At 49.5% G+C, this 22,211-nt stretch overlaps 1 protein-coding gene across 1 annotated transcript in view; it reads right to left on the bottom strand.

The window, feature by feature from the left end:
• Nucleotides 1-22,211, bottom strand: part of LOC138164967 (protein mago nashi homolog) — a 237,049-nt gene that overhangs the window by 81,596 nt on the left and 133,242 nt on the right. The gene's annotated exons all lie outside the window — the stretch shown is intronic.

The raw sequence follows: 22,211 nt of genomic DNA, 5'->3' as shown, positions 1-22,211 counted from the left end.
TAGGCCTAGAAAGGACCTCAGAGGCCATCTCTGGTTCAAACCCTTCATTTTACAAGTGAGGAAACTGAGGCCAGGGAGATTAAGTACCTGCCTAGGATAGACCCCCTCTTTACATCTATTTCATAGAGTCCTTCTCTTCCTTTAAGATTCTGTTTACATATCACTGGTAGGAGTAGAGAAGGGAGAGCATTCCAGGCATTGGAGAAAGCCAGAGAAAATGCTAGAGCCAAGACATGGAGAGTCTTGTTTATGGAACAGCCAGGAGGCCGCTGTCCCTGGACCCAGGAGTACAGGTCAGGGAGTTAGGTAGGAGGGGCCTAGGTGATGAAGGGCTTTGAAGGCCAAGCTGGGGATGGTGTATCTGATCCTGAAGGTAAGAGGGAGCCACTGGAGCTGGTTGGGTAGGGGGTGACATGGTCAGACCTGGGTGCATAGTACACAGTACTGAATCCAAAGGCAAACATTTGGAGGGGCAACATTTTGTCCTTTGTGCTTCCTAAGTGTATGACCTTGGACAAGTTGCTTTACCTCTAAGTCCCATATTACTAGACTGTAAATTGGGGAAGACAAGAGTCAAACTACGTACCTTATCAGGATGTAGCAAGGAAAATGTAGATAGACGACTATATAGAGAACATGAATTGTTATTAATAAAATGAATGGGAAAGGGTTCTGTAAACTGTAGAGAGCTCTAATGAGTAAAATGGGTTCTTATTATCAGGGAAGTGGCTCTGGATCTCAGTTTCCTGCTTGTAAAATGGGGGGAAGTCACTGTAAGGCACACATCCTAAGGAGGTAAAAAAAAAAAAAACAATCAGAAAGATCTCACATACGACAAACATTTATAGCTGCATTTTTTTTCTTGTGGTAGCAAAGGCCTGGAAACAAAGTGGATGCCTGTCAACTGGGCCATGGTTGAACAAGGTATGCTGTGTGAAGGTGATGGTCTTACTTTTGTGCTGAATTCAGAGAAGTATGAGAAGACTGACATGAGCTGATGCAGAACCAGGAAAACAACATACACAGTAACTACACAAGAGAGTAAATGGAAAGACTGGAAAAAGGAAACTGTAATTATAACAACCAAGCATTGCTCAGGAGAAGAGATTAAAGAACCAAGCACACCTTCCTTGTTTTATGGGCACTGAGAGCCGTCTGGGCCATCAGACATGGTGGATTTGTAGCTGGTTTTTCTTAATGGTCTTTCTTTGTATCCCCCAGTGCATGGCATATAGTAAACCATTAAAAATGCTTGTTAACTGATTGAGAAGGATGTTCAGTGGGTAAGGATGGGGTCACAGATATCACCCAAAAAAGCACCAATAAAACTTAAAAAAAATTAAAATTGGGTTCTGCACTCTCTTCTGGTTCCAAAACCTATTAGCTGACTGATGGTCTCAGGTCTTGAGCCGTGAGAAGAATTGGGACCAGAAAAGTCCTTTATTACAAAGGGAAGGAAACAGAGACTCCCGGCATCCAGGCCAACATGGAAAATTCAGGATTGGCCATATGCACAGGATGCAGGCTTATCTGTATGTGGTTTAGTTTCGCTCACTCATAGTGTAAAGTAAACGGGACTGGGACAGTCTGCTATATGCAAAGTTTGTTTATGGTGTAAAGTAAATGGGACCTGGTAGAGTCTTTCACATGTAAAGTTTTAACACTCCTAAGAAAGGCAAGTAGGGCAAGAAGTCTGGACAGAGGCACAGATGATCACCAACAGGCTTCCCAAATGGCCACTGGATACTCACAGGCCGACTAGAGGGCAACAGAGGGGCTGCGAGCCACACCGGTGGGAGGGAGGCCCTCACCGAAGAAATTGATGATGCTGATGGTGATGAAAATGATAACTGCTGGGCATAATGTAGAGTACCATCCATCCAGCCTTCATCATTCATCGCCAGAAGAAGCCAGGGACAGAGGAGCTCTACGTCCCCTTTATGAGTAAGCCACAGCTCAGGAGATGGGTGGTGAGCACCTGCCAGACGTAGGATTGGACCTTGGGCCTTGCTGATTCTGGCTCCAGCACTCTATTCCCCACATCCACTGCCTCACATTTCACACCTGGGCTCCCTCTTTCAGTGGGATGAGCCCCAGGGATCATCCTGAATCCTTCCCCACAACAGCCCTGCAGAGGAATGTTCTGAGACATAGGCAGCACCTTGATTTACCTGCCAGAAAGAACAGCCCTTTTCAGCTGTGTCCCTTCTCCTGAGCAGGGAAGCCCTTTCCAATCACCTTACATCAGAGCCAGGTGGGACCTCAGACACCATTTATGACTCTGTCTTGTTACAGGAAAGGAGAAAAGCAGAATGATTTGCCCAAGGTCACATAGTAAGTTCACAGCAGAGCCGGGAATAAAAACATTCTCAGACTCTCCTGCTCTCTCAAGCTCAGTTCCAAAGGACACAGAATTCTAGAGAGATCTACAACAACCGTCAAATCACAGGATCACAGATTGAGCCCTAGAAAGAAGCCCCAAGGCCAAGCAGCCCACACCTGAAGCAGACGTGTCTCCAAAGCTTCCCTCCCAGCTCTGCCATTCCACATTCTAAGGTCTATCCTGGCTCCCAGACCCCTCCCAGCTCTAACATTCTCAGTTCTAAGGCCCTTTCTGACACTGACTTGCTAATATTCTATATTCTAACATTGTTTCAAGGTCTTGCCTGGCCCTGACATTCCTGGATTCTGCAATTCCATGACTATTGCTTCCCCTCTGTGAGTGTCTGCCAGACCCCTCCGCGTTACCAAGACAACCTTAGCCAGCAGAATTCCAATTACCTTTGGGGGCTGCAATCTAGCCCACTCCCCTGCTCACTGCCTGGGCAGGCACATGCAGATGCCTGTCCAAGAAAGGACGCGACTATTAAACCATCACCCCAGTCAATGGGGACTGTCTGGGGAAATGCCATTTGGCCACGGGAACACAAAACAGGGAGTTGGGAGGAGAAGAGTCATCACAGGCACACACACACGTGTGTATACACACACACAGGCAGCTAGAGCAGGGAAGCTACTTTATTCATCCATGTCCAGCCTTCTACCCAGTGGTCTGGTCCTGGGGAGCTAGGACCCAAGGATGATCACCCTTCCCCCTCCCCAGCTCTGTCCTTCTCTTTTCTGAAGCATCTGCCTGGGGCCTCCACACAACCTGGGAGGCAGGCAGGGTGTAGAGGCCTAAGCGTCCCAAAAGGCAAGGCAGGATCAGGCCTAGAGCATGGGCAAACAGCCCTGGCTTTGGGTCAGTGCTCAAGGGAACTTTAGGAACCTTTACATGAAACCCCTCAATCAACACAGAGAGGAACTGACCCCCAGAGGGGAACAGGGATCACCCTGGGCAGGCCTCTTCCTCTTCTCTGTGTCTCCTTTGTCTAGAGGCGAGGTCAGAGGCCATAATCTCACTGTCAATGACGGGTCAAGTTCACACTCTAGACCAGTCTAGACTATCACAAAGGGTCCAGGGATCATCATGCTCCTGTATTTTGAGGGCCTTGAGAGTCCATCTAGTACAATCTCATTGGACAGTCATAATAATAATAACTATTTTGCTAAATACTTTACAAATAGGATCTCATCTCATCACAACATCCTCACAGCAACCCTGGAAGGTGGGTGTGACTACTGTCCCCATTTTACAGTAGAGGAAACTGAGGCAAACAGGGAGCAGTGACTTGCCCAAGGTCACACAGCTGGGAAGTGTCTGAGGCTGGGTTTGGACTCAGGTCTCTCTGACTCCAGGTTCATTGCTCTATCCCCCACGCACAGACTGGCTGCCTCTAGTGGCAAATGCTGAGTCCGAGAAACACCAAGTGATCTGCCAGAGATCACATGGGCAAAAAGCTGTAGCGTGGGTGCCACGTTAGGGGATTAGGTGCACCCCCTCTGAAAGACGGGGGAAGCAGCCTGAGGACAAACGTGAGGACGGTCAGGGAGACACTCTGCAGCTTGTCTATGTTGAAGACATGCCTGGTTTGGGAGGCACAGGGAGCTCCTAAAGGAGGAACCTCTCTGTGGTGCCTTGTACAACATCTTCCCTTCAACACCAATTTATCAGACAACTGGTGTGTGCCCAAAACCAAAAGCAAGAAGGTGCGGATTCCACAAAGTCATTCCAACAGGATCACTGCCTCATGGAGGTTACAGCCAACCCTCAGTGACCTGTGGAGGCGAAATCTCAGGCTGATGGGATGGCAGCTGGACCTGGGTGAAGTCACATATTGGACAAGCTGGAGACTCCCTGGCTGAGCCCCCTGTGACTGGTCGGGCTGACAAATCAGATGAATTGTGGATCTGCATTTGGTGGAGGGAGTTTCTTCCTCCACAGCCCCCCAGTGAAATAGCAAGAATAGAACTCATGGTCCTGTGTATCAAGTCCTCAGATTCTTAAGATCCAGAGAGATCTGAGACAGGATGGCTCAAGGAGAGATGTACACAGCCTGCTTTGGTACTGTGGCTGGGCCAAGAAAATATCTATGCTAATGTCTTTGTCCTGCCAGTGCAGGAGGGGGAGAGTTCAGACCCACCATCATTAATCAGTGTGTGACATCTGAATTTGCCTTCCTCCAGGACCCCCTCAAACCTCCCATCAGGAGGAAAAAAAAAAGAACATACAGGCACCAAGATGTGATGGCCTGGGAAATATCCCAAGACCGTGGAGGGAGGGGGCAGCAGGGCACAGGGAAGCTGTGCTTTCTCCAAAGACTTGCCTAGATCACCCCTTGCCTTTTCTTTTCAGTGTTCTGCCTCTGACCTTCCCTTCTTGCTGATTGCACATCACAGGAAGGCATCAGCCCTGAGGTCAGAGAGGAACATTGAATATAACCTGGTCATTTCACAGTGGACAGAGCCGAGGCCCAGAGAGATTAAGAACCTGGTCCAAGGTCACACAAGGAGTTCTCAGCAGGTCCCTGTCCCTGAAGCTAGGGTTCTTTCGGCGATGCCACCCAGTCTCCAGAGAAGAGATTATGGGCAAAGCAAGTCCCAGCACAGAGAGTGCTTTCCAGAAACCCCTGCCAACACGGCATTTCATCTTCCCTCTAAAATTCCATCTTTATCTCCCACTCTCAGCCAAAACGTAAAGGAAAAAAGTCACTATTTTTATCCCTAGACCTTCCAAATTTCTGGAAGTTCTGTCTCTCTAGGCAAGGAACAGGAACCAAAAATTGGCACTCAATCTCCTCTTGCCTCTTGGTCTTTCTAGCGGACATTGAGGATGATCAGGTCTTGAAGGAAAATGGGGCCTGGCTTTGTGTATCTTCACCTGCCCCCCACCTATCCATCCACCAACAAGCAATGACTGAGCGCCCCCTATGTGTCAGACACAGTACCAGGGCTCTGAGGATATAAAGACAGCAGGGAAGCAAGTCCTGCCCTCCATGAGTTTACATTCCATTGGGGCAGGGAGGGAAGAGTTATGGCACAGACACAATGCCATAGACATTTTTGCTTTTTGGAGAGCATTTGGGGTTAAGTAACTTGCCCAAGGTTACATGGCTAGTTTTTTTTTTGTGGGGGGGTGTTAAGTGTCTGAGGCTGCAACCAAACTCGGGCCCTCCTGACTCTGGGGCCAGCGCTTTACTCACTGCACCACCTAGCCACCCCCAGAAAGTCATTTCAAGAGGGAGCAAATACAGTCAAGTGGGGGAGCCCAGCAAGGTTTCCTGGAGAAGGTGAGGCTCCTGATCGGCTTTGCAGGGGCAGTCCTTTGGGAACCTCAAACTGACTTGAAATAGGCCATCCTGTTGTTGAACTGGGAGCTCTCCTGGCCAGCTGGGGCCATGGGATAAAGCCCTGGAAGCCAGTGGTAAGACCCCTCCCCTCCCAGGGCTCCGCCTCTTCTACACCCATTTCACACTGACTTTCTTCACAAGAAAAATTCAACAAATTCATTTTCAGGGCCTATACCTTGGATGTTAGCAAAGCCAGTTCCACGCATGGGAATCTAGGCTGGGCATGAATGCTGATGTCTAAGTCAAATGAGCCAGCTGCACCAGGATCTTATCTCAAGGTTGGGGGTCATCTAGTCCAACCCTTTCCTGAACCATCAATCCCCTTTACAACATCTGAGAGGATTACATGTCCTGGCCAACAAGCCTGAGGACCTCCTGGTGCCCTCCTCAGAAAGAGAGGCTTCCCACCAGGGCTTCCCACAGTTGGGCCCCAGCCCCCAGCAACCAGTTAGCAAAGCAGAGCCGTCCCAGGGCGCTTCCCAACCTGCGGCCCCAACTGTCGCCAAGGGCTGCCTGGGCTTTTCCTTGGGAATGCCAGGCTCCCCGTAGCTGCTCTCGGCTGTACCTTTGGCATGACAAAGATGGAACCCTTCTCTGGCCCTCTGACAAAGGCGCCTTCCCTTCCCTGTGATTTGTGGGAGGAGCACTATTCAGCTCCTGACAGCTCAGGGTGATGGACTGACCCAGCCCTGGTGGCCTCCGGCCCTAGAAGGGGCCCCTCAGGCTGGCGCCAGCCAAGGAAACCGGCAGCATCTGGAGCTCGGGGCAGTCAGCTTTCAAGGCAGGGTCTGAGCCTTCTCTCTGCTGCTAATTTCTGTGTGACTTTGAGTAAGCCCGCTCTCCCCTCCGGGCCTCAGTTTGCCCTTCTTTCAAACCATCTCAAAGATTCCTTCCAATCGAGATATTCTATGGGCCTATGACAACTCTACATACTTGGTACCACAGCTTGTAAAGTCCCCTGGTTAATTAGGGTCACAGAAAAGCAGAGCACAAGGAGGGCCTTGGTGCCGTCTAATCTAAATCTCCCATTTTACAGATAAGCAAACGAGGCCAGAGAGTTTAAGGGACTTGCCACTGTACTCAGTCAACTTTGATCAAGGGGGCCCTACATGCAAGGAGCACAGTGCTAGGCACTGGGGGCAGACTTTGAGGGGACTTGTGACCTCCTCAGGATAAGCACACCCTCTGTTACAGAAAGCAGCCCACTTGCACATCCTCATCCTCTGGGATCCTAGTCTGGCCCTTTCTATGGATGTGACACCTTCTCTGAGCCCACAGAGTCTAGAATCCAGCAGGAAAGAAAGAGAGGTCATGGAGAAAAATACATGGAATAACACATGTAAGTAAAGAGCAGAACTGGGTAGCAGTCTCACCTCTGACTCATACAGGTTGTGTGATCCTGGACAAGTCACTTGGCTTCCCTGGCCCTCAGTTTCCCCATCTGTAAAATGAGGGGGTTGGTTGGACTGGATAGTGCTAACTCCCCCAACAGCCAAGATCCAAGCTGAGGTGTCCTCCATGCCAATCCAATGCCCCCTTTTTTTGTTTTTTTGGAGGGGGAAGGCAGGGCAATTGGGGTTAAGTGACTTGCCCAAGGCCACATGGCTAGTTTTTGTGTTAAGTGTCTGAGGTCAGATTTGAACTCAGGTCCTCCTGACTGCAGGGCCCGTGCTCTATTCACTGCGTCACCTAGCCGTCCACCAATGCCCCTTTTAAGGATCAAATTTGTCACGCTGGGACTCAACAGGGCCACTGTAGGCAGAATCCTTCAATCCTTCCCCATCCACAGAGGAGTCAAGAAGCCATGTTTTCTTTTTAATTCTTCTTTCTCATCCTTCCAACACTCGGGAAGAGAAATTCCAGTTTCAGCAAGATTAGAGAAGGGTCAGCTGGGGAGGCAGGGCCCCCCAACTGCTCAGGCTTATGGTAGGCCTTGGCATTTATCTGCCAGGCCAGCAGCTCCCAGGTGGAGAATCAGCCGACTGCTAGCAAAGAGGGCTAAATTTAAACAGAAGTTGGCACCTGCCCCAGGGCTCCTGTTTGGACCCACAGCTAGAGACAGCCAAGTCAGGAGGATGCTGTACCCCTCACAGCCAGCTAGATGACCTTGGCCAAGTTCTTACCCCTTCTGGGCCCTAGAATCATTATCTCTGAAATAAGACAGAAGAGGCAGAAGAAGCAGATGACCTCTAGGGCCCCCTCCCACTCTAACATTCAGGGAGCCTGTGATCTGTGTCTTCGGGGGCCCCCAAGGCTACAGGGGGAAAGGGAGAAGGATGGACCCAGGGAGGTGGGCAGGGCCACTCAAGGCCCATGAACCATGGCGCTGCTAGCTCAGGGGGGAATGTATTTTCTTAATAAGAGGGTGTCTCCATCTATTTTCCATCCTTGCCCACTCTCAACTCACTTCTTCAGGGAATGGCTGCCTCGGCCAGATTAATTGGCCGGAAACATTTGCATTTTCTGTTCTTACACACTGAGTTTACTCAGCATTTCTAAGGGGCCCCTGGCAAAAGGGCTGTGTCTGCCTGAGCAAGCCTTGTGTGTGCCCAGGGAGCTGGCTGGCCAATGGCTAGGAGGAGCTGGGATAGGGGCACATCCTCACTGGGGCATTCTGAAGCCCAGGCTCAAGGGGTCCTGGGCTACTCCAGGGCAGTCTCCAGTGCTCAGGGACACAGGGACCCTTGAGGATGACCAGCCCAGAGCAAGAGGGCAGCAACAGAGCTCTAGGGGGTATGAGGAGAGGAAGGGGGCAGAGCAGGCCACCATTCTAATATCCTTGGCTAGATGAGAGAGAGGAGGAATCTTTGGAATCTTCCTTTGAGAAAAGCCTGTCCCAAACAGGTGTGTGTGTGTGTGTTTGTGTGTGTGTGTGTTTGTGTGTGTGTGTGTGTGTGTGTGTGTGGCGCACCTAACAAACCCCTATCTACTGACTGAAATAAAGGCTCACATCTTAGGAAAAACTCTCTCCTTCACCTCAGAACAACCCTGTAAGATCTGTAGACAAAGTATGATCATTCCCCTTGTAGAAATGGGATAAGTTGTTCAGAGAAGCTTGGGGATGTGCCCAGGGTCACAGAGGACCCTGTGTTACAGCTAGGACCAGCCCCAGGATTTCTCATGGGTCTTGTAGCTCTCAAGGAATTAATTAATAAGGAATGACCAAAGAAAGGGATGGGGGCAGCTGGACAACAAGCGAGGGGCTTCTCCCTGCTCAGGAAAAGGAAAGGAAGGATGGTTCCCTCACAGACATAAACGTTTGCTTACGGACTGCCAACCAGCCCTTTCTTTGCTTTCATCACATATACCTGAGGAAGAGTGGTGTTGGGGCCCGATCTCCAGGAAATGTCCAATGTCAGAGTTGGAGGGGGCCTTGGAGACATTCTCTCTGATTTCTGAGGAGAGAACCACAGAACCAGGGAGTGAGAAGGGGCCTCGGGGGCCTGGCCAGTGGCCATCCAGCCATCAAGAAGAGGGAGTCCAGGGCCCCAGGAGTCTGCTGCTCACGCGCTGGACAGCTCCTCTTGGCAGGAGCTGAAATCCTCTTTCCTGGTTTTGAAGCCTGGGGCCCCATGTGACTTCCCTTCATATACACAGAGTCCTCAACCATTCCTGTTCTCCAGGCTAAACACTCCCAGGTCCTTCTTCCACTCGTCCTGACTGCCCTCCTCTGGACGCCCTCCGCTTTATCCCTGCCCTTCCTGAACAGAACATGTCGGAAGAACAGTGTAGTGTTCTGTTCAGTCATTTTTCAGTCATGTCCAACTCTCTGTGACACCATCTGGGGTTTTCCTGGCAGAGACACTGGAGGGGTTTGCCACTTCCTTCTCCAGCTCATTTTACAGGTGAGAAAACTGAGGCACACAGGCTGAAGTGACTTGCCCAGGTCACACAGTGAGTAAATGTCTAGGATCAGATCTGCACTCACAAAGGCGGGATTTGAACTCACTCCTTCCTGATTCCACATCCAGGCCTATTGTACTTCCCAGCTGCCTCACAGGCCTCAGCTCCCTCATCTGTAAAATAAAGGACTTGGGCTAGACAGGCCTTAATAATTCCATGACCAGATGACCCCTTAGATGCTTTCCAGGTCAGCTGATTGTCCCATGACCTTGTATCCTCACATGACAAAGGCGTTCTTCCTGCTACTCCACAATATCTATGATATGATCTGACTGTGAGGCCTTGGGTCAGTCCTTTCCCCTTTAGGAGTTTCTCCATATGGAAAATGAAGGCAGTAATTCCTCTCCTGCTGCCTTAGACGCCATTGCTTCTCAAAGATCACCTTGCTGTGGGTCCTACTTCTGCCTGAAGACTAACAGTGAGGCTTCTGGGATGCAGAAAAGCTGACACAAGGGTCCTGCTGTGACCTCATTTGCTCGTAGGAATCGTTAGGAGATCTGACTGGTGTATGGCCGCTGAGGTTGGAAAATCCTGGGGCTTAATATTATTAGCTCCTGCTACAGCCAGGCAGGAGGTGGAGGGAGCCTTGCTCTCAGCACTTCCATTTATAGGCCTTCCCTCCCATCCAGCATCTGGGCCAGGGGCAACCTCCTTTCCTGCCTGGCCTCCCTTCAAGGGGAGGAGAGTCTGCTTCCATTCGACACACAAGGCCCAGAGACTCAGGTGAGTCATCTGGGGTCACACAAAGAGGATGAGCCCAGGCCAACCCTCCCTCAGTCATGATTTCCATGGCTTTTGCCTTCCTTTGTATCCCCAGTGCTTAGAAAGAAGGCTTGGGTTTGAGGTCCCAGCTGTCTCTGAGAATGGGAAGGCCTGTCATGGTACTTAATAATATTCCCTGACTGACTGGCAGGTCTCCTGACTCCAGAAAAGGATGATCATTTGATCTGAGGCGTCTCGACCCGGACTCTTTGGACTGGTTTTTTTTAAATGTCTGGATAACTGAGTTTTATCTTAAACATGATTTTGAGAAAAGGTCTTTGGCTTTACCAGATGTCAAAGGGGTTAAGAACCCCCCAAAAGCTTCAGGAACCCTAATCCAAGCTAAACCCAGATTCTAGAGCTAGACCTAGATCCCAGATCCTAGGAACACCCTAGAAAGTCTGCCTGACAGAGCTGTCTGGCCCCCCAGAACACCTCTGGCAACAGACTCCATCCGTGTGCTCCTTTCTCTTGAAGAGGGAGGGAAAGAAGTTCCCCACAGGAGCCCCTCATTTGGCACAAATGAATTCCCCCCTTCTCCTGGCTCCTGAACTGGCTCGAGCTGGAGAAAGATTCCCAGGGACATGGAAACGTGCCAGGCATTGAAGTCAGATGATTCCAAAGAGCAGCCAGGCTGGTAATAGGGTTTGGTGGGAAGTAAGGAGGGGATAATGTTTAAAGGCTGTTAATTCTGAGTCTGCAATAAAAGAAATTAAGGCGTAATATACTGAGGAGGCCAGCAGGCCCATTAACCTGCGTGGAATACCAATTATAGTGACGTTCTCCCAAAAGCTAGGAAGAGAGGCTTCAAGACAGCTTGGAGGCGAGGTGGGGAAGGCTGTTTGCATTTACCAGCACCTTAATCAAGGGACAATAAAAAAGCCAGCCTTCACAGGGCTCTGCAGCAGCCAGGGAAGGAGGGGGAAAGAGGAGGTTCTTAGGCTCCCCAGGAAGGCAGGACCCTACCCTCAGCCACCCCCAGCCTGAGAAAGACACAGCAGCCAAAGAAGCCTAGAAAGGCAGAGTTGGAGGGGAAGATCAATGATCACAAATGGGGAAACTGAGGCTGGGACCCAGTAAGGGGTTTGCCAACAATTCTGCAATCTCAAATCCAAGTCTTCTGACGAGTTTTTCACCAAATCACCTCCTCATTAGTTACTACCCTCTCCTGTGTTTCACATCTGGCCTTTGCTACAACCTCTAGTCAGTCTCCTGGCCTCTAGTCTCTCCCCTTTTCTATCCATCCCTTCATGCAGCTATCAAGGGGAGATTCCCAAAAGCATAGGCAGGCCTGGCCATGTCCCTCCAAAGCTTCCTCCTTCCCCTTAACGCCCATCACACTCTGGCTCCAATTTATCTTTCCAAACTTCCTGCACACGCCCCATGCTCTAGCAAACTGGTGAGATCACCGTTCCCTGTCTGGAAGCTCCTGCCTCCACCTCGGACAATCCCAGCAGCAGCCTCCCCTCCCCCCCCGCCCAGGTCACACACACCTCCCCAGTGGACAGTGCTTCCCCTCTCTCCCCAACCCTAGAGGCTACTCTGTATTTTTCTTATCTGTATCTGTGTTGTTTCCCTTAGCAGAAGGTAAGCTCCTTGAGGGCAGGGGATGTCTCCTTTCTGTCTTTGGACCCTAAGAGCCCACTACAATGCTTAGCATATAGCCAGAGCTTAAGAGCTTTTGGATGGATGAAAGAATGCCAAGCCAGCTGCCACAGACCCTGCCGAGCTAGAGAGTGTCCAGAGGAGGACAGGGGAAGGAGAAGGGTCTTCTAGTCCATCCTCTGTGAAGATCACCTGAAGTAACCGGAGGGGGGGCGGCGCACCACGGGAGGGGGGAAAAAGAAGGCTTAGAGAATGGGAGGCCTATTATAAAGAAGGATTCAACTTGCTCTTCATGGCCTCAGTGGGCAGGGCTGGCGAGAGGGCAGAAGATACAGGGAAGCAGAGGGAGGTTTCAGTCAAAAGCAAGGAAGACCCTCCTAACAATGTGATCCGATCTTCAAGGGAAGGGGCTGGCAATCTGGATTGGTGGAGGATGTTTCCATGCTGGGAATTCCCCTTACAAACAGAATCCCAGACCCAGGCCAAAAAAGGGACCAAAATTAATTCAATGTGGTCATTCAGATTGTGGTCATTCCCCTCCCTCCTGGTCTTCAAAATAAACAAGCAACCCTGAGCTCCTTCCCACAGCTCTGGGGCTGGAATCAGCAGAGTTCTGGGTTTGAATCCTGACTCTGATACCAACTATATGACCCTGGACTCTCCACTTAGGTTTGCTCATCTGTACCAACAGAGAACGATGGGGCTTCTCTCACAGAGATGAGGTATGTGAACTTTAAAGCCAAATATTAATGATGATAATGAATGGTGATGACGGTTCATTTTCCCTCACGGCCTCTGGGTACTACTTATATGAAGGAAACCAGTGGTAGGAACTCTTAAACTCTTAGACATGCCTTACTCCCATCCACTCCCACACCCACACCCAGATTCTCAACACCTCTCCCAGTTTCTACATGTTCTAGACTCCCCAAACCTTGGCCTGGGAGGGGCCCTGTTGGTCTCTAACTCCCCCTGAGGGGAGGAATCTTTTCTCTGGCCTCTATGACGCACAGCTCACCTAGCCCTGTTTGGTTACCTCCAAGGACAGGGAGCTCACAACCTTACTTGGATCATGAGGACAAGCCAAGGCTGAGGGAAGAGGGCTCCAAGGGGCTCTCAGCGAAGCGCCCTCATTGACTCCAACGTCCTGTGGGTCAAAAGAGCTCTGACACATGGAGGCCTCAGCAGTCAGCAGGGGAACACCATCCTTCTCCACTCTCCCATTCTTCAGCAGAGGATCTCGACCCACTGAACCACGGGAGGGGGCGTAGGCCCCCAAAGCAAGGGACAAATGGCTCCAGTGTCCAGGGGCCTTGGGCTCATGTCCTGCCTGTGCAATCTCAGGCTCAAACGGATGCTGTTTACTATCAGCTTGGCCTGAGCAAATCAACAACAGCTCTCCTCGGTTTCCCCTTGTGGAAAACAAGGGGTTTGGAGCAGAGGGCCTCTGGGGTCCCTTCCAGCACTCACTCTAGGCTTTCCAATTTCATGGTCTCCAGACCCTGCCCCATCCTGGGGGCCCCTCACTGGGCTCTCCCAGATCATCACAGGACTTGGAGGGTAAAGACTTCAGGAAATCATTCAGACTATGCCCTCAGGCAACAGAGGAGGAGCCTCAAGGCCAGGAGAAAGATGTAGAAGCAGGATTTGAACCCAAGTCCTGTGATCACATATTTAGCTCTGGAATCAGTCTTGAAAACCACCTACCCAACCCCTTTATTGTAAAGGGGGTAAACTGAGAGAGAGAAAAGTTAAAGAGATTTGCTCAGGGTCCCACAAATATGTCCCAATGATAGAATCTGAAACTCAAGAGTCCTCTGAATGCTGGGCCAGGGGGCTTTCCTGCATATGCTGAGCCCTATGGCAACATCTGACTCTATACTGAGGGGTAAATAGAAGGGGAAAAGAGGCCGGGAGGTACCCTCCCGCCCCCCCACCCCCGCCACAGACATACTCACACACAGACACACATACACTCACACAAAGACACACAGACACACACAGAGAGACATAGACACACACTCACACAGACATACACATACACACACACAGACACACACACGCATACATTCTCTCTGTCTCTGTCTCTCTGATTCTCTGTCTCTCTCTCTGTCTCTGTCTCTCTCTGTGTGTCTCTGTCTCTGTCTGTCTCCCTCTCTCTGCCTCTCTCTGTCTCTGTCTATGTCTCTCTCTCTCTCTCTCTCTGGGTCTGTCTCTCCATCTGACAGAAGACCAGGCTAGAGTCCTTCTGGAGTGTGAGTACCAAGCCTGGAATTCTAGGTTAAGACCAGGAATTCTGGGCTCAAACCTCTTCCTGCCCCTTCCTAGCTATGCACTGTAGTCTCAGACCTGGAGAGAGGAGAGCCAGGTTCCAGCCCCACCTCCACCTGGAGCAAGCTGCCAGGGCAGAGGGTGGCCTCGGGGTCTGCCAGGGGCCTCTCCCTGGCCCCTACTGTAGTGGGCATCACTTACTGGGGATTAACCAAAAGCCCAGGGGGAGGGGTGCCCCCCCAGAGGCCCACACTCTTCCCAAGGTTCCTGTTAATTCATCACCCTTTACCTGCCCATTCAGTGTCAATTAGCCACCCTAAGAACAAGTCACACACTCCATTAAGGCAGGCTCTGAGAAAGTCCACAGGGGAGGAGATCACAGAGCCCTCAGATGGTAAAGGGGAAGGGGCCTTGACAGTCATCTAGCCCAATTCCCTGATTTTCTGATTTAACAGAGGAGGAAACTGAGGCCAAGGGGCCAAACAACTTCCCCAGGGCACACAGAAGGTATGGGTAGAACCTGGCCCTCTGCTGCCTGTACTAAAAAAAGGGAATTTGATATCAACAAATCAAAAAATATTGCCTTTGAGGCAGCTCGGTAGCTAAGTGGGTAAGGTGCTAGGCCTGGAGTCAGGAAGACCTCAGCCACTTACTGGCTGTGCCACCCTGGGCAAGTTTCTGTTTGCCTCAGTTTCCTTAACTGTACCTCAGGCTAATAATAGCCCCTGCTTTGCAGGTTGTTGGAAGGCTCACATGAGATAATATTGTAAAATGCTTTGCACGGTGTCTCACACAGCAGGGGACGTATACATGCTTATTCCTTTTCCTTTCTTGATGGTCTTGCTGAATCTTGACTGTTCCCCTTAGCTGGGACTTCTGCCTGCCCTTGCTCTCTAGGCCCACAGTATCCCCCCGAACAGGACACTTGTGCCTTCAGCCTTGATAACTGGTGAGGATGAGGACGGAGGCTGATGGAGCTGAAGCCCCTGTGGAGACTCTGAAGTCAGATGACCTGGGTCCAAATCCTGGTTTTGCTGCCTATTACTAAGAGGCCTTGGCCAAGTCACAGAGTTGACCACAGAGTCTCCAACTCAAATCATCCTCGCTTTGTTTGAGGAGGCAGCCCATTCCACTCTGACATTGCTTAACCTTTTCAGGTCTCAGTTTCTTCCTCTTTACAATGAGGAATTTGGGTAAGAAGACTCTTAAGACCTTCTTGGATCTAAATCCTGTGATCTTATGAAAAAAAAGTTTGGAAATGGGCTGCCTTTCTCCCCTCCTGCCACTTCCCCTCCCATCCCAGGATCCTTGAAAGAGAACAGAACTATGATCCAGTCTCCCCTCCTGAGGTCACAGGCTACCAAAGAAAGCCTGGCTGGATTTTGCTGTCTTCACTTCCCCCTTTGTAGCTCTCCACTCTGTCCCCTCAGGCCCTCCCAGCCTTCAAACTTATTCATCCCACTGGGATGACAAATGGCCAGTGAGATTTCAGCCATTCCACTGAACAAATTCGGCCAAGGAAGAGGCCATTTCTTGGGCTGTGTCCAAGCTGTGGCCTGCTGGAAAATCTAGCAGCATAAAACAGGACCTCTAGAAAACCAATGAATCTTACTGGCCAATGCTCCCCAAGCCTTAGAATCATAGGATTATTTATAAAGAGATTCCACCCCTGTCCCCAACCCATCTCTCCCCCAAACTTCCCTATTTCTGTCAAGGGTACCCCCTGCCTTCTAGCTGCCCAGGATCACAGCTTTCAAAGCATCCCCCTTTCTCACCCTCACTCCCTCATCCCCATATCTTCATCATGTCTCTAATCTGGTCCCTCCCCACCACCCACAGTCACCAACCTTGGTTAAGGCCCTCATTAACTCTCATTTGAAGTATTGTAATGGCCTCCAAATGGGCCTCCCTGCCTCTCATCTCTTTTCCAATTTAGCATCTCAGGCTTTGCTTGAACATCTCCAGTGCCCCTCACCTTCACAACCCTTTCCCTCCTGTCCTGCCCTCAGAGAAGAGACAATAAACCCAATTCAACAACTGCCCACATACACTTCCTTTAACTAATCCTTATATGGAATGGCTTCCAGTTCCCTGATCTGCATGGATGTAGAGCCCTTCATAGAGAATAGAGCCATGGACCTGGGTTCAAATTTCACCTCTGAATAGAGCACTGGCCCCGGAGTCAGGAGGTCCTGAGTTCAAATCCGGTCTCAGACACAACACAAAAACTAGCTGTGTGACCTTGGGCAAGTCACTTAACCCCAATTGCCTTCCAAAAAGCAAAAAAAAAAAAAGATTTAAAAAAAATTAAATTTCACCTCTGGCACTTACTACATGTCTCTTGACTTCCCTATTTCCTCATGTGTGAAATAAGAGGGTTGAACTAAAAAGTCCCTTCTGGCTCTCAATCTGTGATGTTATGACATACATTTATGAACCACAGACAGCCATGGGCTTTCTTGGCAAAGACACTGGAGTGGTTTGCCATTTCCTTTTCCAGATCACTTTACAGATGAGGAACTGAGGCAAGCATGTTTAAATGACTTGCCCAGGGTCATACAGCTAGTGTTTGAGGCCAGATATGAACTCAGGAAGATGAGCCTTCCTGACTCCAGAAGCTCTATCCATGGCACCACCTAGCTGCCTGGGAAGTCAGGAAGACCTGAGTTCAAATTTGACTTCAGATATATACTAGCAGTGTGACCCTAGACAAGTCACTTAATGCCTCAGTTTCCTCATCTGTAAAATGGGGAAAATAATAATAGCATCACTTCATTGGGGTTTTGTGAGGATCAAATCAAATAATACAAGCAAAATGCTTTGTAAACCTTAAAGAGCTATATAAATGCTTGCTACTACAATTATCATTACTACTACCTACCTCACAGGGCTGTAAAAAGCTCTTCTCATACCATAAAACACCGTAGAAGAGAAAGGATGATTAGTAATGACTCCCAAGGTTCTCTCTGACTGTCTGACTTACATTTGAGTTCCCTGACTTCATCTGTTAAACTCCTTGAACTTAACGTAGGCTTCACACAGAGGCTGGTGGGTGGGGAGCCAGATGAACTCGAAGTCTGGCTGTCTGTGGTTTCATAAATGTCTGTCATAACCTCACAGATTGAGAGCTGGAAGGAACCACAGAGGCCTTTTGGTTCAGCTCTCTCATTTCACAGATGAGGAAATAGGGAAATCAAGAGACTTACCCAAGGTCACACATGTAGTAAGTGCCAGAGGTGAGACTGGAATCCAGGTCCAGGGTTCTATTTAGAGACGGGTAACCATGAACATGAGGGAACTGGAAACCATTCCTATTAGGACTGGTTAAAGGAAGAGGGGATGTTTAATTTGGAGACAACTGGTAGGAGAAGGGAGGGAACAATAGCTGTCTTCAAGAATTATTTATAAAGAGATTCCACCCCTGCCAGAGGGCAGAACCAGGGCCAGGCTCTAGGCTTGATTTCAGGAAACACTTCCTACCAATTAGAGCTGTCCAGAAGCAGAATGGGACGCCAGTTGAAGCCAAGACCCAACCTGAGACATCTGTCACCTGAGCTGTCCATGGTGCTGAAACAAGGGCTGGCCTTGGTGCCGAGCCCCTGAGCTATCCATGGTGATGAACCCTCCTGATAGATCCATTAAAGGAGAAGGAAAATGTGTCTGATTATAGTGAACAGCACTTATCAGGACAATAAACTCAATGGGCTCACAGCCAACTTCCTGCCTCTCAGAAGAGTCTAACTATGCAGCTGTCATTTTTTTTTTTAACTACAGCCATGATAATTAAATAGTCATTATGAAGAAGGCTCACAGAGACTGGTGTTGAGTAAAGAAAGTCAGGCAAGCTACGTCAGTGGTGGCTAGCCCAGGGTCCAAGGGTGGCTCAAGACAACTCAGGCCTTGGGCCAGTCACATGATTCTTCTATAGCTATTTCCCCTGAGGATCTGAGATGCTACAAGGAAAGAAGAAAGGAAGAACCACTTGACAAGTGGAAACTTTCTCCTCCTGGGTTCCAGAAAGCAGCAGCACCCAACCCTGAGGAGCCAGAGGAGGAAAGGAAAGCCCTGAGCCCTGAAGCCAGCTGTTTCAAGACTCACAATCCTCATCTTCAAAATGAGAGGATTTGGACTAGATGTGCTAAGCTCCTATGAGTGGTTCAATATCACTGGGACCAAAAGCTTCCTTCAAGATACAGCTTAGGCTTCTACCCAGTGCTTTTCCTGATTTCTCCAACTCCCTCAGAAGCCATCCAGTCAAAGTCCCTCATTTTACAGAGAAGGAAACTGAGATCCAAGGAGGCTAAATAGTTTACCCAATGTCACAAAGGTGGTAAGAGTCAGAGGTAGGATTTGAATTCAGGTCCTCTGATTTCAAAACCAGTGCTCTTCTCATCATTGTATATCCCAAGTAAATACAAGCTCTCTGAGGGCAGGAATTGTTTCAGTTTTGTATCTTTATATTTCAGTACCTTGCACACAGTAAGAATTGAATAAGTGGCCATTGGTTGATTAATCTGCTAGCTACAAAATGAACCCAATGCATATATATGTCCATACAGCTCAAACATACATATGTATGCATGAACACACACACACACACATCTCTCCAGCAGCAACGTTAAGTCACAGCCAGATGGTCGGCTCTTCCTGGAGGCCAACATTTAATGCTCTAATTAATTAACAACAACCCCCCCCTCCACACTACCACTTCCTTCACCCTGACCAATATGCCTATATCTATAACCCCCAAAATGGACACAAGCCATGTTAGGTGGGCCAAAGGGAGAAATCCCCAGGGACCATTGTGTTCATCTGGTTCCACTGGGCTCTGGCCCTTAAATAATATATTCAGAGAGGCAAGACAGGTGAGACACTGGGAAGGAAAAGGTGCATCAGAGTAACAATTACTATTCATAAAGAAGTGACTCCAAATTCTTTAGTCTTGTCATTTCAAGGTTCTCTACAACCCAAACTCCACCTAAATTTCCAGATTTACCTCCAATCATTCTCCACAGAGAACTATTGGTCCAGATCAGGCAGGGGAGGCACCAGGGAGCAAAAGCCACCTAAAGGTTAGATTTGACAGACGGGTGAGCAGAAGCCCAAAGAGGGGTCATAGCTAGCCCAAGGTGATCCAGTAAGTAAATGGCAGAGAGGTACTTCTCTAAGAAACTCAGCCTGGGGAGATGCCATGGGCCCTCCCAGAGTGGGAGAGGAAAGTCAGGACACAGGAGGTCAGTGATTAGAAGGACTCAGTTGAACCCACTTGGTCATTCTGCCTTCTTCCCACAGAAGAGGCTGGGCCTACCTAGAGATCAGGAGTTCTTAAACAGGAGTCTATGAATTTATTGTCCAAAAATATTTTGACAAGTGTTTTAAAATATAATTGGATTTCTATGTAGCTTACTTCATGTACTTAAAAACATGATTCTAAGAAGGGATCTATTGGCTTCACCAAACTGCCAAAAGGGCACAAGGCCCCTAGAGGGCAAAGAACCTTTTGTTTATATTTCTGCCTCTGGGTTAGCCCTTTCCCACCTCCCTGAATCCCTGGGTGGCTGCCAAAGGAGGCCCAGAGGCTGAAAAGCTAGATGCTCTGAGCATCACTTGGAGGAAAAACGACCCAGCCATAGCTGCCAATGCTACCCCTCATCCATTCTACTCTCTACCGGGAAAATGGGGGAGTAGGGGCAGCTAGGTAGTGCAGTGAATAGAGTACCAGCCCTGGAGTCTGGAGGACCTGAGTTTAAATCTGGCCTCAGACACTTAACACTTACTAGTTGTGTGACCTTGAACAAGTCACTTGACCCCAATTGCCCTGCCTTCCTCCCATCCAAATAGGTACAAAAAAATGGGGGAGTAGAAGGCGCCTTCTGGGCTCCAATCCCTGATTGTTACCTATGTATCTGTGAACAAGGAATGCTGCTACATGTACCTCAGTTTCCTCACCTGTAAAATGGGGGTGACCTCATAGGGTTGCTACAAGACAAGTGTTTGCCTTCTGGTACTGCAGAGATGGAAGTTGTAATGATTCGGGTAGCCTCCTCCCTGGCCTCTAGAAAGGCTGGTCTTGCTCAGTCTCTCTTCCCTTCTTCCAACTACTGGTTCACTGTGGCCTGACCTTTCCATCCCATACAAGGAGGGCCTCTAGCAGTTGGTGCATGGAAGGACTCCCAAGAGGGAGGCCCCTTGGCTGCTCATGGGAGAGGCTGACACAGGCTGCTGGGATATGATTTATTCAGCATTCTGAATAATACAACACAAGGCTCTAGGATTTCTTTTCAAGCCAGGAAAAGGGAAGAGAAATCAGGTGGGTCCTTCCTGAGTGTAAGCCATGCCAGCCCCATGAACACTGTCCCTCAACCTCCCTCTTGAACATTGTGACTCCTCACAGAGAAAGGGGATATGAAATGTGAAACAGGCAAAAATGAGATATTGGAGGCCAAATTATGAGACCAAAACATAGCGCTCAGATTTGGAAGGGGCCTTGCAACAGAATCAAGGCCAATCTGGAAATGAGCAGGAGGCCCTTGGACAGCATCCCTGATGCACTGTCATAATCTCGACATGACCCCCAGAAGCAGGTCAGTCCTCTGTTACATAGCTCCAAATGCTGCAGAGCCCTTTCCTATACCGAGCAAAGACTTGCCTCCACACAAGTCTTCTACCATTGTTCCCAGTTCTAGGCCCAGATCTGATCATAAAGAGCTGCATGCCTTTGTAGAAGTCATTTCTCTGGTCCAGGCCTCAGTTTCTACCTCTGTAAAATGAAGGGGTTGAACTGGAGGGTCTCTATCGAAACCCTTTGGGTTCTGCTACTCTTTAACTTGGAGATTCCATGATCTGGGAACCCATCCAGAGGACAGCAGCCATTCCAGTGAAGTCCTAGGAGGCCTGAGGGGGCAGGCTCTGGAGGTACCCACAGAGCTAGAGCTGCCTGTGAGGATGTGAAGGAGGGGTTAGCCTTGTTCTGTTCAGACCCAGAGGCAGAAACAAGAGTGCTGGGGGCAGCTCCAAAGAGGAGGCCTGAGGCACAATGGCGGGAAAGGCTTTCTGCAACATGCAATAGGTTACCTTGACAGGTAGTGAGCGCTCTCTCACTGTAGGGTTTGTTAAAGCAAAGGCTGAATGACCACGTTAAGGAAGCACACAGTAGGGCTTCTTTTTAGGGGACACGAAGTATGGGGCACAGTGGGAAAAACACTAGTTCTGGAGTCAGAGGATGTAGGTTTGAATGCTGCTTCTGCTGCTCTACCATCTGAGTGAACTTGGCCAAGTCAATCAATTCCCCTAGGGCTCAGTGTCCTCATCTGCAAAATGGAAAGGTTGGCCTAGCCAGCTTCAGAGGTCCCTTCCAGCTCTGAGACTTGGTGATTCTTGGAGTACTGCTTAACAACTCAACACAAGTCAGTCAACAAGCATTTATTAAGTGTTTACTGTGTGCTCGGAGGCACATCTGGCTCGGGTCACTGGCCACACACAGCAGCCTCTCAAGGCTCTTGGGTCCCAACCCCTTCACCTTGCTGTTGTTGCTGTTGTTCAGTCACGTCAGACTTTCTGACCCCATTTCTGGGCAAAGATACTGGACTGGTTCTCTGTTTCCTTTTCCGGCTCATTTTACAGATGAAGAAACTGAGGCAAACAGGGTGAAGTGACTTGCCCAGGGTCACAAAGCTAGTAAGTGTCTGAGACTAGATTTGAACTCAGGATCGTCTTGACTCTAGACATGGCGCTCTGTGCACTATGGCGCCCCCAGCTGCCTTCCCCTTCATTTTATAGAAGAGGATCCAGAGGGACTGAAGTCATCCTAGGGGCCAGGGGACATGGCTATTCTACACTGGGAGAAACACAAGTATTAGCAATACCCATGGCCCAGTCAGGGAAGGCCCACTCTGCTACTGCCTTACACTTTCCTAGTCTACATTTGGTATTTATGTATCT

This window comes from Petaurus breviceps, unplaced genomic scaffold, assembly GCF_028583685.1.
Source record: "Petaurus breviceps papuanus isolate PSGF00001 unplaced genomic scaffold, PetGlider_PUasm1.0 207, whole genome shotgun sequence".
NCBI classification, from domain to species: domain Eukaryota; kingdom Metazoa; phylum Chordata; class Mammalia; order Diprotodontia; family Petauridae; genus Petaurus; species Petaurus breviceps.
Note: the sequence above shows the minus strand (reverse complement) of the source record. Positions and strands in the feature narration are given on the sequence as shown.